This window comes from Pseudopipra pipra, chromosome 5, assembly GCF_036250125.1.
Source record: "Pseudopipra pipra isolate bDixPip1 chromosome 5, bDixPip1.hap1, whole genome shotgun sequence".
Taxonomy (NCBI): domain Eukaryota; kingdom Metazoa; phylum Chordata; class Aves; order Passeriformes; family Pipridae; genus Pseudopipra; species Pseudopipra pipra.
In genome coordinates, this window is record NC_087553.1 from 1,376,729 (window position 1) to 1,394,126 (window position 17,398).

Here is a 17,398-nt window from a genome sequence, read left to right on the forward strand (position 1 = left end):
AGAGCCTTCCATCTAGTGGAAGTTGTTTTTCTAACAGCTGGTTCAGAGCTGTCTGCGATTTTAAAGGTGAGTTCAGTCTAATAAGCCCCACTCACAGAGCCCTTCTGTGCACCCCAGGGTAGAACTACAGACTGGGATGCTCCACTGGGACACTCTCCAGCCTCAAAGCACCTCCTCACCTCCCCTGGCACGCTCCAAGCTCCTGTTAAGCAGTCAGCGTTCAATTATTTCAGAAATGAGGTGTGGGGAGCATGGTACTGCCTTAGATTTTCTTCCTAAAATAGGGAAGTGATTTGAACTGCAATCGATGATCCTTGTGGGATTATCCCTTCCAACCCAGAATATTCTGTGAAATCTGTGAAACTGAATCTCTCATAATAAAGGAATATAAATCCATTAAAATAGGGCAGCTGGCTGTTTGGGAATCCACTGACTATCAAGCAAATGGTTTTCCATCCTCCTGCCACTGAAAAATGGAGCGAGACGACAAAACTTGTGGTAGCAGGAGTGGCCTGTGGTACAGAATGATGGAGCTGGTACTGATTCCCATAAATAATTACCTGCTTGACCAATTAACATCAGTGCCCCGCACGTTATTCATTTTCTCTCCAGTCTGGTGCCTCTCCTCTGGCCAAGCCAAAGGAAGGCAGTGGTGCTTCTTTCCTCGGTGCTCTCACACATCTGAAGGGTGGATCTGCAAAGGTAGCCCGTGAATTCCAGGTTCTGGTGAACTCCGGGTTCTGGTGAACTGCAAACTTTTAAAGAAAGGGCTTGTGTTCCACCATCTGAAACTCACAGAGGCGTTAAGCCATTATTCAAACGAAAAGCTGCTTGTCAGCCATTAGCATATTTTCGTCAACAACAAAAAAAGCAAGATGCTGATGCGAGGGGAGATATGCACATTCTTATTTATATGGTAATTGAATGGTCAGGGAGTTTGCCTGCTGTTTTACTAAGACACGGCCTGCATCAATTAAAACTATGGTGTGCTGCTCTTCTGATGGAACCTGGCACCATTAAGAAATCTTTTCTTCTTCCTAAGATGTGATGGGGAAAGAGGCATTGAAAGTCAACCAATTTATGCAGCCTACTTTGTAACACGATTGCTGGCTTTTGCCTTTCTACAGACAAAGCAAAATTATTAATTCTTCTCTGTAACAAGTGACAAGAGAATTATTTCCATCAAACCCATCCTAAATAGGAGTAAGAATATTGCTTCCCCTCCCATAAATTTGCATATTTAGAGTGTTCTTAGTAAAATCTGGCGTGTTGTAATTCAATGGCTCATATTCTTTGTCAATCAGGCTTCTTTCAAGAGTGAAAATATTTTTAAAAGCCAGTGTACAAAGGCAACTCTCTTTCATCCAAGCAGCACATGTTGGTAAATCACAGTGCAAAAAACTCTGGCTTCACTGAGATGGGAAGAGTTCCAGTGACACTGGCGGGGCTGTGGTTGGCCTGAGCTGGGCCCAAGAAGCCCAGAATTAACAGGGATAATTGGCAGTGCTGAAAAGCTCCCTGAGAAGGCATCTCTTACAGTTGTATAAGTATCATTTCAATACCTTTGGTTCATCACTCAGGCTGGAGCTGCTGCTTAGTGTTCAAGCCAAGGGAGCCACTCGTCACAGTTTTATCCCTCCCTGTCCCTGGATTTGTGCAAATTCCCCAGGGCCTCACCAAAAAGAAACCAAAGAGACAAATCACCATCCAGCAGTGTGGGATTATTAGCATTGTCTGCTGAATGTGCTTACACATATTGCATTAGTTTTCCTGCCCAAGCAGCCTCTGCCTGGAAAGGGACAAGAAAGGCAAATCCTTCAGTGCTACCAGGAACTGCAGAGGTCAAACCCATCAGTTAGAAAGGGGTTTGAGAGGGGGTTTGTTGGGAAAATGTGAACTGCTCATGGGAAATTTCTAAAAGGTGAGTTGCCCAAACCTCAAGCAGAGATCACACTCACAGGCTTTCCCACACACCTCTGCTCTGGATGAGTTCCCAGCATCCCACGAGGAGCACACTGCCTGTGGAAGATGGATTGCATAAACAAACACTTGGCATGCCAAGCACAAGGCCAGCCCCTAAACACAGACTTTATAATCCTGAAGGGGAGAATAAACTATCTTCCCAAATAAATTTGTGCTACAGCTGTCTGATGCCTTTATTCTATCACAGGTTTTGGCCACGGAACATCTTTCTGCAAAGATAATTTGGAGACGATTTTAGATTTGGGAGTAACAGAGGTAGGGTGGCAGTTCTGTTTTTCTGGTACACATGAAAAATAATGCAGTATTTACAAACCCCAGGGATGCTGTCACACAGGTTCTCAAATTTGGATCCCACCTGCAGTGCCCTAAAACATGTTCATTTTTTATTTAAAAAAAACAATTAAACAAAAAAAATCAAGACAAAAACCCAAACAAACCAACAAAAAACCAAAGCAGGGATTCAGAGGACAAGAAGCACTCCTTAGCCAATGGAATATATGTGCTTAAAGGTAATTAACACGAGTTTGCCAAAGCAGTGTTAGTCTAATGATCTTGTAACTCTGCAGGTGTGATAATGGGGAAGCTGAAAGTGTGTCTGATAAGCAGCTCCACTCACGTGGACAGAATCTATAGTCCATCAGTGAACTAAAAAAGGACCAAGAAAAAGCTGTGCTGGACACTGTGGTTTTGTAGGATGAGGAGATGCAGCAGAGATATTTGCAGGTTGGTTTAATGTGTCTGGAGCAGTTAAAGAACTCACGATAAATGGGGTTAGGACTTCCCACAGGGAGGGGGTAAGAAGCCAATTAACGGGTGAATACAGAGGATGATGTTTGTGTTAACAGGAGCAGCTACACAAGACATGCCCCAGCTTCAAAGGCTTGTGGTGCCTGATGCTTTTTATAGCTATAATTTATCCCAGGAAAATGACACATAACATCTTACTGGCACTAAAAAATTGCACTGCTTTACCTGAATTGATATACTCCCTGCAGAAAAACTACCTATAAAAAGGAGGGATAAGGTGTTCTGCCCATGTGCTGCCATCTTCATCAAAGACCAGGATTTCCACAGAAGTACTGGGGTTAAAAAAAGAAAAAAAAAAGAAAAAAAAAAACAAAATAAAACAAAACAAAGAGAGTAGGATTAGATGAGATATTAGGGAGAAATCCTTCCCTGTGAGGGTGGGGAGGCCCTGGCACAGGTTGCCCAGAGAAGCTGTGACTGCCCCATCCCTGGAAGTGTCCAAGGCCAGGTTGGACGGGGCTTGGAGCAACCTGGGCTAGTGGAAGGTGTCCCTGCCCGTGGCAGGAGGTGGAATTGGATGAGCTCTAAGGTCCCTTCCAATCCAAACCACTGTGGGATTCTATAATGTATCTATTGTACATATTCAAGAAGCCTACTGGCACAGTGCCAGTGTGCATTATTCTGGTAAACAGTATTCCAGGGATATGCCACTTTTCAATATCAGCATTTTTAAGAAAAAATCTAATTTGAATAGCATTTCATTTCATCCATTTAATCGTGACCTGAAGATACCACTCTGGAAAAAAAAAAGAATAAGTAAAACCCAAATGCAAGCGAATAAATTTGAGTACCTTTTATTTGATTATTATTTTTACTGATACAGTAATAGTTTTGATCAGGAAAAACAGAATATGCTATTTGAGGGGTTACAATTCTGCCTCCCTTTCCGTTGCTGAGGGAAAGATATTTGTTTTGTACCTCCTCAAACAGGCAGGGGCCATAAGCAAAGAAAATGTTGGGGCTTAGAGCAGAGCTGGATGTTGTGGAAAAAACCTGCTGAGGGCTAATGCTCATCAGTGTCTGCAGGTGGGGTACAGGAATATAGTGAGAGAGGCTGTGGGCACCTGATGAAGTTTTCTATGACTGAAAATCAGTTTTTATAACCAAAGAGCTCAAGGGGAGGAAGATGGTTTTGGAGCAGGAAAAAGGGCCTGGCAGAGTGGGGGGTGTGAGGTTGGTACACTTTATTCATGGGAGAAATATTGAGACATAAATAACAGGGAGTTAAGATAAAATAATGCCATAAAAACCTGAACATTGGGAACAAGGAGTTTATGTTTTTCCACGAACTTTTGCATTTTTCATGCACATTCTCCCCCTAAGCCCTTGCAAGCGCTCCCAGAAATCTGCCAAGACAGAGGAAAATGAAACCAACCCATTTTCTCACCTCACCGGCCGGTGAGGGGTACTTTTGTTTTTGTCCCTTCTGGTTTTCCTCCAGGTTTTCCTAACGACTTCTTTTCCTCATTCATCACGTGTGCAGTTCTGCTGCCTCTTGTCCCTTTACACCCTCATCGCCTGCACATCTTCCACCACACAGAACGACGATGCATTTCGAGGGTGACAAAAGGAGTCGTTCATTTAAATAACACACAAAAACCTGCGCTGAATATTCCCGAACACATCAGTGCTTGGCAGACGATCGCTCTCCTCCACAGCCTCTTTGTAAGGATGCACCGAGTGAAAATCATCCCGAACAGGCTGTAAATGCAAACCGAGTTGTGGCTGAAAAGCAGCAAAGCCGCCTGACAACGCACGGGTTGGAGTTCCTCTAGTACGAGACCCCGCGGATCAATTTTGGGAGTCTGCCGGTCCCGTCATAAATCCCACAAACAATACTGTGCTCCTGGATGTTAACAGGCTGAGTGCAGCGAGGAATCAGTTTACACGGGTCCCCGCGGGGAGGGCAGGGATATTACGAGCATCTGTTGTGCTTGGAGAAGCTTTGCGCTGCCTTTTCTCTCGGGGGTTGTTACTGTGAGCAACCGCGGCACGCGAAAAAGCCAAAAGCCGCTGGAAATAAAGCAGGACAAGTGAAAAGGAAGGTACAGAGTGCTTGGAAATTCTCTGAAAGTCTCTGCACTTACACAGAAACTTTCCTCGGAAAGCCCCAAAGCTACAAGGGAAATTCTGCATGTTCTGCAGATGGTATTACTCAACCTTTTTATTTCTCTGTATGCACTGGAGGGACTCAAGCCTTGGGCTTCTCTGTGGTAGGATCTTCACAAATGCAGAACAGAAGGGAACCAGACCCCAAAAAACCTATAATCTAAAAAACATGCAGAAATCAAGCAGCAAGGCAGGGGCAACATTAAGTTGATTATCTTACTGGAAGGTCTTCCAGAGAGCACAGGCCAAGTACCATCTTCTGGCTCATCCTACCAAAAATCTCCAATTAATACTACTATGATCAAGTAACTCATAAAAAGCTTTTTGGCCTAAAAGAAGGCTTATCTGTTTGCCATATACTAATATTCCTTATCTTGTATGTGTGCCTGTATTTAAGTATATGATTTCAGTTTATTTCTTTTTTTTTTTTTAAGGTTGATTCTAGCAATAAAGATAGCTGGAGTTCCCAGTAAAGATAGCTGGAGTTTGCAATAAAAGATAGCTGGAGTTGCCAGGGATAGCAGATAACAACAAATAGCTTTCCTGATAGTTGAATAGTGCATCTGATGAAGATCTCTGCACAGAAGAGAAAGGATTTTGCAAATCTGCTTACTAGAGGTAGTTTTAGAACCCCTTACACAGTGTCTTTGGAAGCTGTAAGTTAGATAAATTCCTCTGGTACCCAGGAATAAAGGCCAAAACAGAAATCAAGACTTCAAACTTGTGCAAATAAACCTTTCACTTGGCACTAAAGCCTCTAAGCTCATCAAGCATTGTACAGTGAATTTCAATTAGCTTTTCATTCAAGATTTGCCTTGTAGGCTTTGATATTTTTCCTTGTGTTACTTCACATGTGTTCCATCCTTGCCAAAGAGGGAGGGGAACTTTTGTGCCTGGTGTGTAGTTGTACGTTTCCCTGTAAACCCATCAATCAGTACCCATTGTGCCTGCTGCTAACTGGGTATTACTGCTAAATATGCACATTAAATCCTCCACTTGGGAAAGTCATTAAATGTGAGATGGCCAAAAATCTCCAGATCTGCAGCAGCTACTGCCCAGGAGCTTTATCAATAGGAGGCAATCAATACATCGGATATCTTGCCATTTCGAAGTGCTGAAGGGCTGGTGCTGCGTGTGCTTCCACAGAGAGCAGCTCAAACCTTTACAGCAGTAATTGGTAGCTCATCACTCGAAAGCTCAGGTCAAAATCAATGGCTCTGCCAGCTTTCCAGGAATTGCTGTAAATTACCATTGGTCACCTTGAGAAAAGCACCGAGAGCTGAAGAACAGACCAAAAGCCCAGTTAAGTAGCTCATCATCAATTATGTTTAGACAGAGCCCCCTGTACTGAGCTCACCCATCTTTCAAGTAATTTAAATAAGTATGAACAGCAAAGGGTTTGTAATTATTTAAAGCTGAAGTGCACCCATCCCTCATTCACTACACAGGTTCTTGTGAAATACTGGGTTTGTCCCATTCATTTATGCTAACACTTTGTCTGTCATTAATGCTTTAAAAGGACCACACTTCATGTCTCTGAATCTCTTTTTCCATGTTTGAGACGAAAGGTGATTTGCTGAGGACTCTGTAGCTTGTGGGAGAGGGCACACAGGGCTGGAAAAGAGCATTTGGCAAGTGAAGAGAGTGCCATCATTCCCATACTTATCAATCCCATTTAGCTTTGTTATTTTTTGGCAGAGTTGAAATGACTTGTCCCACTATGTAAAACAGTAATGTCTGCTCACATATTGCTGTTCTAGGGGTATTTGTTGGGCAAAGTAATCTCTGAAAACAGTCAGGTGAGTGCTGTGAAAGGCAGCATTATTCTGAAACCTACTGAAGAAAAGCAAATGTCTCTGCTGGAACTCACACAATGATCAATAGTTGGCTTTTTGGTGACGTTGCAAATGCCTCGGGCAGACGTGGAGGTTGCACAAGTCGGTTGCTTGAAGTGTTGTTACAAACAGAGTGATTCTTAAGCACTGGAGACAGTCGATTGCCCTGGTGTCAAGTGAGGCCCAGTTACACCAACCAGTGCTAATAAAGACATCCTCAGCTGGCATAAAGTTTTCAGTGAACACTGGATACAGCAGTGCCTAACAAGCACTGAGAGACAGACCCTTGCCTTGCAAAATACTCAGCAGGACACATTTATAACCCAAAGAGCCCGTGGGCTAAACAGGCAAGGGGATGGCAATCATCAACTGCACCGTTATTGCTTTCTCCTCTCCTGGGTTTACTCTGGAGGTGAAGTGTCAATTGGAACTCAAAGCAAAAAAAGGAAGGGAACTTAGGAGAAATAAGGATGAAGGGATTAGGAGACAGGGCTTGAGGAACTGCCAGGTAGCACAAAAAGAGAGAAAACTAAGCAAGAGCTGTGGGCTGCAGCTTTCTGTCTGGAGAAGAGAATGTTGTGGTGGAGACCTCACAGCACCTGAAGGGGCTACAAGGAAGCTGGAGGGGGACTGTTCATCAGGAACTGTCATGATAGGACAAGGGAGAATGAATTCAAACTGACAGAGAACAGGTTTAGATTGGATATTAGGAAGAAATTCTTCCCTCTGTGAGTGGGGAGGCCCTGGCACAGGTTGCCCAGAGAAGCTGTGGCTGCCCCAGCCCTGGAAGTGTCCAAGGCCAGGTTGGACGGGGCTTGAAGCAACCTGGGATAGTGGGAGGTGTCCCTGCCCATGGCAGGGGGTGGGACTGGATGGTCTTTAAGGTCCCTTCCAACCCAAACCAGTCTGGGATTCTGATTCTGTGATTCTTTCCCTATTTCTGCAGGCACTGCCTGGCTCTTCCACAGCAGCTGCAGAAGACAGAAATAGTGGGACTGCTGTAATGCTGCTGAAGTTTCAACCCCACATTGGTGTAACAACCTCTGGAAAGGTGTCCCATCACGTCACCCAGGCTGTCCACATTTCATTTTAGCATGGAGCAGGTGGCCTCAGCATTGCCAGGGAGAAAGCATCACTCAAAATTAAACAGCCTTCACTGGATGGTCAGAATTGAACAGCCTTCCCTGGCATGTCACAGGCCTGAGCTTAATTTTGCTTTATACCTGATGAAAATAGATCTCCAAGGAGATCTTGGCCTCCAGAGTAATCAAATAAAATAGACTACACACAACTCGTTCTACAATGGGCCAGGGAAAACAAGTGTCAATCAGCTGTAAAGGTAATGCATGAGGAAGCAATCTCCAGAACTGAATTAGGAAGCTAATGCCTGCATTTCCAGGAATGGGAATTGAAGGTCCTGAACTTCCAGGTAAGCCCTAGAATTCAACCAGGTGTCCATTTTCTGACCACATTCCCCATAAAATCCTTATACCGTCAACACGAAACAAAGAAGTAATGACAACATTTGCACTGCAACTTCCATCTTGAGATCTAAACCCCACCATCTAGAATCCCCAAATGCTAACAGTTTTGCATGCCTCAAAAGGGCAGTTTGTTTCAAGTCATTACTATCTATTTCAGAATCCAAATTCATACATTAACTGAAGATTCTTTTTGTTGGCTGGTATGACATTATCAAATCATGTTCGGTGAGGCGCAAACCACAACATTTTGCTATAGCATTTTGAGACAGGGGTTTTTTTGCCTTCAGTAAAACTGCTCCTGTGCAAGATCCACCAGGTGATTGTAAAGTGAGCTGCTGACAACCAACAGCATGCAGAGCATCCCTGTGGCTGGGAATGTTGCACAGAGCCCAGGACAGGAATTAAAACCCACCACACAGCCCTGTCCGTGCCAGGGGTCAAAGCAGCAAGCTGGAAACCCAGAGTCTGACATGCACTAAGAGTCAGTACTCTGGGGTTTTTTTGGGCGTGTGCATGACCTGCAATCACAGTTCTGTGCTTGGAGAAGAGCAAAACCCGACCTGCTGCTCTCAGCACCGCAGCTCATTGAATTCCCTCTCACGAACGTGCCTTCGCATCCCCCCAGCCTGACAAAGCAGAGTTAACGCTGGGTGTTTATTAAACAAAAAGATAAGGACAACCGGGCTGATCTCAGTGTTTAAACACACTGTAGCATCTCAGTGTCTGTAAACGTTGTAAAAACAAAGCTGACGAAATTTAGCGGCGCTGAATCGAGCTGTTTGCACCGAGGCTAAAAAAGGCTCGGCTGGTATTTCCTGAATGCAAGGTCACCGGCACTGTGGCTCTGGGGGAGGAAAAACAACTTGCAGGAGTGGGAAGGAAGCATCGTTGCAAGACAAGAATATACGGTACTCTCTCTAGTGGGGAAAAAAAAATCATTTAAATTAAACTACTAATATCTATCTAGCTCATAAATATGTAACTCCAGATCCTTCTGCCTTAATTTTCCTCCCCTTTTTTGCTGTTGCATTTTCAGCTTTCCCGTGTGTAGCCAGGCCCCAATGAAATCCAGAGCCCACCTTAAACTCAGGACTGTCCCTCTCAAGTCTCTCATTTAAGCCAGGTCTACCCCGACTTTAAGCAGCTTCAGTCAAACCTGTGCAAAAAGCTGCCTGCCTTTAGTTCTGGGAAGGTGCTTTTGGATTCCCCAGCAATTTCTTGTGGTTGGATTCCTTCGTTCTTTCTCTCAGTGGCAAAATAAATAGTATCAGAGTTGTGAAGAGAATCTTTGCTACTCTCCTATCTCGAGAGAGTCCCTGCTTTGTGGGTTACAAGCTCTGCCCTGCAGTTGATACATGGTGAAGGCCAATATTGCAGAGCATATATTTATCTTTGTGCTTCCCATAAACTGAGCACAGATATTTTATCACATCCCTTTCAAATTAGAGGACTTACCCATTTCCTTTCAGGAGACAGAGAGATTACTAAGGGCAAAGAATTGCCCAGCAAAGTTCTGAACACAGTTGGACTCAGTGGTCTCAAAGGTCCTTTCCAACCTAATCAATTCTGTGATTCTAAACAAGGACTTTTTTTTTTTTCTCTCCTTTTTTAAAGACGAAGGGAGAGGAGGATGACTAGAGATGGAAGGCAAAAGCAACTTTTCTGCTTTGCTGGTGACAGGGAGATAAAGCCTAAGAAGTTTTCTGGAGGGGAAAAAGCACATTAGAAGAGATAAATATTTCTTTACCAAAAAACCCTCAACCCAAAACTTCGCTGTGCTTTGATGCAGAGATCAAAACCAATCCTGCCATTTAGAAAATGGCAGAAAGGTGCCCATGCAGGCAGGGAGCACTGGGGCCTTGGCCTTTGAGTAGATTTCTTCATGTTCACGTTAGTGATGGCATGTTATTAGTGCTACTTAGGTGAAATGAATTGATGGAGTAAGGGACAAAATATTCCAAGTTTCAGCTCTGGCCTGAGCTTCTTTGCACACTTCTTCATCAAAATGCTTGGCAAAACCATCAAAGAATGTGATTTTCTGCCTCTCTACAGCGGCCATTTAAATCTTGCTGGTTTCAAAAGAATGAGCACGGGATAAAAACCAAACTGTTTCGAAACTTTCATCATTCTTTGCTCTGGGTCATGACTGAAGAATTGCATAGAATATTCTTTTTTCTTATAGATTATGTACTGTTCATTTAGAATCAAGGCAGGGACTTCTTTCTGTAGTTTTTGTGAGAATTCATCCCAACATAACACATTGATTTACTTTTTATTCTTAACAGAGCAACACAGCTCAACACCAGCGAAAATTATGATTTGAACCCATTTCTGCTTCTCCTTATGCTTTCTCAAAGGCTAACCTTGGCCCAGAAATGCCACATTTGCTGTATTTATGATGATTCATCTGCCCATCTGGGGGAGCCTAACAGCTCTGAATAGAAAGCTCTACTGGCTGGTAAATCAATTTATTGTTTCCATGCACACCAGCCACTTGCCTCACCTCCAGAAGCCGAGTCAGCTGTGGCATCAGACAGCTTTGCCCCCGGGGCTATGTCAGCAATCAGTACAACATCAACTGGATAATTAAAACACACCTAACACAATCCCTTTTGGCATCAGTCCAGTTCTAGGTGGCTGTGATCTGTACCAGAGGAATGAAAACCAGCAGCTGCTGGAGCCACCTCGGCAGTGAGGCCAAAGGAAATGCAGGTCTCTTGCACCCTGTTAGACTGGTAAGGGTCTGGGTTCTGGAGATGACATTGTCACTCTGCTCCTCTTCTCTGGAGAGAAATTTTACTTTGCTTCTTCCTTCCAAGGGGCAGAATTCACACTGAGAAAAAAAAAAACCACAAAAACAACCCCAACCCAACCCAAATCCTCCAAGTGAGCTGTCAGCAGGTTCTTTGTGGCTGTTACTTGGCATACACTGTAATACTGACAGAAATTTCCCTTTCCCACTCATTGTCAGAAGGCACTAAGCCATTTTTATGGTGCCTTCTCTCCCAGCCCAGAAAAGTGTGTCCAGAAGGGCTGGCCTTACAGAGGGATAACCCCAACACAAGGTCCTGTGCAGGCAAAGATTTGCAGGGCAGGAGGAAGGGCTGTGCAGCACAGCACAGCAGACAATCCCAAAGGGAATCAAGCACTGCTCTCTCCCCCTTGGTGCAGTCTTCTCCAACAACACCACCAAGTTAACTGTGGTTTTGGTTTTTTAAGCCAGGTGTGCAAAACAAAGCAGCTTCTACACTCTTCAGTATGGCATTACCTCTATAGCATTACCACAGTAATGCCACACAGATAAAGACACAAACCCCCTTATCTCATGCTCTGAGACATATATTAAATTCAGTCATTCTTGAGACAAATATTGTGTATCACAGCCAGGAACAGCAGCACAGAGCTTTTATCAACAACAAACTGGGAAACCTTCTTGCAAGCCTAATTGAATCATCCAAAACATCCCTGAAAATGACTGCACAGTTACATTAAACAGCCTCAAACAATCCCAAATATTTGGCAACTTGTAAAGCTGGGTTACTTCCTACCTACTCTGAGGATGTATTTTTAAGATACAGGTTCCTTTTGAACTCAGCGTTTCCTAAGGGCACCTTAAATTACAACTCAACAATGACTGCAAAGCTTAACTGTCGTGTTTGCCCAATATATCTGGTTTTCTGTGAAATAAATACACATTCCACCGTTACTTCTCCAAATAACAGTGCTGGAGTACATTGTAGAGATTCTTGCAGTCTCTGTACACACAAGTAATCCCAGTGACTTTGATTGCAGTGAAGTTTTTTAATTTAGCTGAGGTCAGGGGGCACAGTGATAAAGCAATGAATATGTCTTGCTAGACATGAGTTAAGCACCTCAGTCTGAGCTCGTTTTGCAGCCTGCCTTGCCTTAAGCCCAGCTATACATGAGCTCAACGACTGGATGCAATGCCAGGGACTCACTCCCCTTCTCCTGTGCTCTGGGAATGGTGTCCCTGAGCTGAGCTGGGCCATTGCACCACCTGAAGGGAAGCAAGGCAAAGCTCTTCTCTTGTTTTCAGTGCCAGCTCTTCCCCCCTCCCACAGCTGTGCTGATTCTGAACAAGTAGTTTTATATCCTCCTTGGTTCAGAAATGCCAGCAAGGTGGCCCATCAGTCAAAGAATTGTTAGGGTTGGAAAACACCTTTAAGATGACCCCTCAGCACTGCCAAGCCCACCACTAAACCCATGTCTCCAAGTGCCACATCCACAGGGCTTTGAAATCCCTCCAGGGATGGGGACTTAACCATTTCCTTGGGCTTAACCACCCTATTTTCCAATGCTTAACCACCCTTTCTGTGAAGAAATTCTTCTTATAATGCTCAGGTTTTTCTCATCATTAAGGTTTTGCTCAGCATAACAAGAATCTCATTGTCAAAAAGGTTCACAGAGTTAATATCAGAGGTTTTAGGCACAAGCAATCAAGTTAATACCCATGAGAGGAGCAGTGTCACCAGAGGAAATAGAAATACCTGAACTGTGGCTTTAAGGTGATGGGCTAAATATCAAATGAACTGGAACTTCTGGGCAGTCAATCCAAAGTCACAATAGAGAATTAGGGTCCACTGAGGCATCTGACAACACAAAGAAGAATCTGACTGACTGAGCAGAGACCTGCAATGTAAGCACAAGCTGTGGCAGGTCAGGTTTGGGGAAACTCCCCCAAAAACCTCAGAGGAGACCCACTGGAGGATCTGAACACCAATTATAGGGTTTCCTTGCCTTGCACAAGGCCTGAGGCAGAGGGAACCCTGGTCCAAACCTGTAGGAGGGTCAGCTGGCCTCTCTGTATTAATGGATCTGTCACCGAGCTCCAGCAGCCCTGCAGCAGCCCGTGCCTCAGGCTGCTGGATCCTGGAGTGGGGGACAGGGACCACAGCAGCAGCTCCAGGCACACCTGGGCTGAGAGAGGTGATGTCTGGGGTGGAAGCAAGACAGTTATTACAAGAGCCATTTGCTCCAGTTCATTAAAAGGCCTTTCCACACCCCAGTTCTCCTCATCCCAGAAGACGGCCCCGCTGTGATGGATACGTTGTGCAGCCTGGACTCTGCCTTTCTGTGCTGCTGTTTCTTCCTCTCACCAGGGTCTTTCAAAAGAGCAGTTGGTTCTCTAAGCTGCTCAGCCTTCTCACTTTCACCATGAGATGAGACACCACAGGATGTTCTTCTGAAGCTCCAGGCAGCAGCTCTTGCCCAGCTCTTCACCAGACCGTGTATGTGGCCGAGTACACCACAGGAACCAGAGCCTGAGGGAATCAAAGGTGGTTGTGTTTCTCATCCCCACCAGCCCACAAAGCTCAACCAGAAGCTGATTTTCTTGCAGCAGGCTCAGCATGTTGGTGCTGTTCTCTCAGAGGGACCCTGGGAAGCAAGAACACAGAAGGTGTTTCACACACAGAGCTGGCTCTGCTCTCAGGAGCTGCGCTGCTTTCAGATGCATTATTTGGAGCAATGGTGCAATCCAGTGGCCAGTTTGGATAGTAACACAGAGATACTGCACAAACTCACCCACTGCAAACCCAGGAAGCACCTAAAGGGAGCTGCAATACCCCTCAGCCTGCAGAGCAGCAGTGATATCTGTCAGTGAGTGACCTGAAAGAGCCACAGAGAAGCTCCATGTTTCCTGAGCAGAGAGGCCCAGGACTGAGTTGCTGGAATCCATAAATGGGGCAGCTCTTCTGAGTCCTCACAGGACTGTACAACCCCCACTGACATTTTTCTGAGTGTAGATAACAGAGATGATCCTGCAGATCCACTTCTTTACCTTGCTCCACGTGCTCTCGAGGCCTCTCATCCCAATAGAAAACGGTGTAGGCTTGTTATCACTGCTCAGGCAAGGAATCACAGAGGTGAGGCCATAGAAAGGGATTTCTGTGACAAAGACAGTGGAAAATCTTAGTCTGAAGCTTAACTGCTATACCCAGCCAGTTGTGAGGAAGGATCTCCCCTCTGAGAATTACCTTTGGACTCCTGAACTGGGAAAACATCATCTGGTGGCAGTGACTTGGGCAAACCTTACATGGTGCTCCTGAAAAGCTCTGCTGGAAGGGGAACCATCTATCCTGAGGAGACTCCTGCTACTCTCCACACTCCTACTATTCTGTGTGCTTTTTACATATGCTTCAGTCTGGAGGAAAGAGAGAGGAAGGGCTGCTGAAGGAAGCTGCTCATCAGTTTTTAGACCACATGAGATGAGGAATTGTCTTCTGCAATTAGGCTGCAACACGAGCACCTCCAAGGACACAGACCCTGCACCCCAACAAGATTATTGTGGTATTTTTCTCTGTAGCTTGTAGATTCAACAAGCTTGGTCAGAAAGGCAACAGCAGCTGGATTGGTGATGGAAAGACAAATCCCAGTGGAAAGAGCAAACAGCAAAGCCATTCTGAGTCAGTCCTGTGTCTCAGCTGGCATGGAGCCTGGCCACTGGCACACTGCTGAGGGAGCACCTCCTTACATGAAGCCAGTGGTCTGCTTTTGTCACAGTGTCCCAGAGAAGTAGCTGGCAGGGTTACTGTACAGCAGAAGAAATAATGACACTACAGCCACCTGTATTAGAAAAAACAGAGGGATAACCCCAGCATGTGCCAAGAGAAGAGGAGGAGGACTACAGGTTTGGTTTAAAGAATCCTCTTGGAAAACAACAAACAAGTAAAAAAAAAACAACCCACACCACACATGTAAATCTCTGAACTCTGCTTAACAAGTAAGTGGAAAATACATGACAGTTCCAAGAATGAGGAGAAAAACAACCTTATCTTCCTATGTATGGGACTGTTTAGCAGTGATTTGGGGCTATATTTTAACTCTCCTACAACCTGAACCAAGACTACACATCCGCTGGGAGCATTTGAAACGAAGCACTGAATTGCAGCACTACCAAGAACCCTCACCCACACACAGCATTTAAGAAACAACTTTTGGAAGATGCAAAAGGTGAAATATCAAATTTGTGCTTCAATGTGAGCAAGTCTTTAGGTGATACTTGCTGACAGGAAGTCGGATTTGCCCAAGTCTGCAGAGTAACCACGTGCGTGGTCCTCGAGACTGCACATGCAAAGAGGAGGAATCCATGTGTGGCTTCTTTCCCTGCTCAGTGTGGCACCAGCTTTACTCTCCTCCATCATTTGACAATTCCAGACTGACAGGACCAGATCCTGAGCTGTGCAGAGGCTGCAGTCTCCGATTGCAGAAGGCTCCCTGATGCTCCATGGACGAGCCCAGTGGAACTATCTGGATGGATCCCCACACTGTGGATGCATCTATAGTACCTTCCAGGGCTTGACCCATGCAAGACCACTTCCAAAATACTAAAGCTGTTTGTCAATAATCAGCAATTACTTTTTTATAGGAGGTTGAAGAAAAGGAGGGACTAGTGCTGCCATGGATATGTTTGGTTGCTGACAGAGTTAAAAAATTCAAATGCCACCTTGGGCCTTGGCACCCAAATCCCATTTTGTGCAGGAACAGAGTCCTTGGTGTTTAGTCCAAGTAGGGGAGAAGTCAATCTGGAAAATAATTAATGTCTGGAGCTTGTTTTTCTCGGCACCGTTCCTCATATCCCGGAGAGTGCAGCTGATCCCTTCCCCCTGGCTGTGCACAGCAGCAGCTGGGGAGCTGCAGGAATGTTTGTGCAACAAAGCCCTTTCTTCCTCCTCTCAGTCAACATGCCCTGGGAATCTGGAGTTTTCTTCAGAAAACTTTTATCCACTTGAGCCCTGCCTGGTTTGCTCGTGGTGCCACCACTCCTCACTTCGGGAGTGGATGACACAAAAAGCTATCGAAAATAAATTTAAAAGCCAATTTTGCCAAAGATCGAGAACATTCTGTATGACAAATCAGGGTTTATACTGAACCCGTGAAACTGAAAATGTTTTCCACTCTTACCCTGAGAAATTCCTCCCCTCACAAGCCTTACAAAATTCTCCATTCGGGAGCCGTGTACAACCTTTTCCTTCAGAATAATTTCTGCTCACCTTCCTCCCCTGGGAGGCTTGAACAAGATTTAAGAACAGGGTCATTATGAAGGTGCTGGCCAAGATGTGGGGTGAGATATTAGAATTATAGAATCCCAGAACAGCCTGGGTTGGAAGGGATCTTGAAGATCACCTCATTCACCCCCTGCCCTGGGCAGGGACACCTCCCACCAGCCCAGGCTGCTCCAAGCCCTGTCCAACCTGGCCTTGGACACTTCCAGGGATCCAGGGGCAGCCACAGCTTCTCTGGGCAACCTGTGCCAGGGTCTCCCCACCCTCCCAGGGAAGAATTTCTTTTCTAATATCTAATCTAAACTGCATTTGAAGTCAGTTGAGTTTTGCCTCAAATGATTTGCATCTTTTGTCTGCTCTGGCACCCACATCCCATTCTGCTTCCAATTTTTAGGTGCAGCATTTCCATTTCTACTTTTCCTCCTCCATCTTACCATTTAAAGGGATTGCCTGTGGATACCCCAAGGGTTGCCAACTGTCTCCAGCTTCCTATAGTACGTTGCCATCCCAGATGATTCCGTACCCACGAGGTTTAAGAATGAACTGGCTTAACAATTCACAGCCAAGGGAGCACTTCTGACAGACAGACATTGCTGTAGAGAACTGGAGAGCACAAATACCATATCTGTATTTAAACATAGGCCTGAGGCTATGATCCAAAAAGCTCACAAACTAGCAACCTTTACATCTATATCTGGGAAAAAAACCCAGTTTGAGTGATCATGAAGAACACAATATTATGAGCTCAATTTTCCACAAAACTACTGCAAGTGGGAAGATAAATTTTCGTCTTTGGAAATCAATTCTAATGCCTTCCAGTTTTTTTGATTGGAAGAGATGAATGAAGTATGAGCAGAGATATTTGATCCTGGGGCTTACAGACCATGAGGAATTGCAGAGGGAACTATTTAGAGTAATGGGCAAGAAGAAGCTCAAAGCTGGTAAGACAAAAGTAAAAAAAAGAGGAAAAAAAAAAGTCATGGAAGTGGTCAGAGCTCACAGGGTATTAAAAAGGTAACATTAGCTAAAGAAAGAGAGCTTAGTGACATTGTAAATGTGTCAGTGAAGATCACAACTAGGAGGAAAGACAAAGATTTGTAGATAGATAGGGAATGCATGATAAATAAGAATTAATTAGCATGTACAGACCTAAATT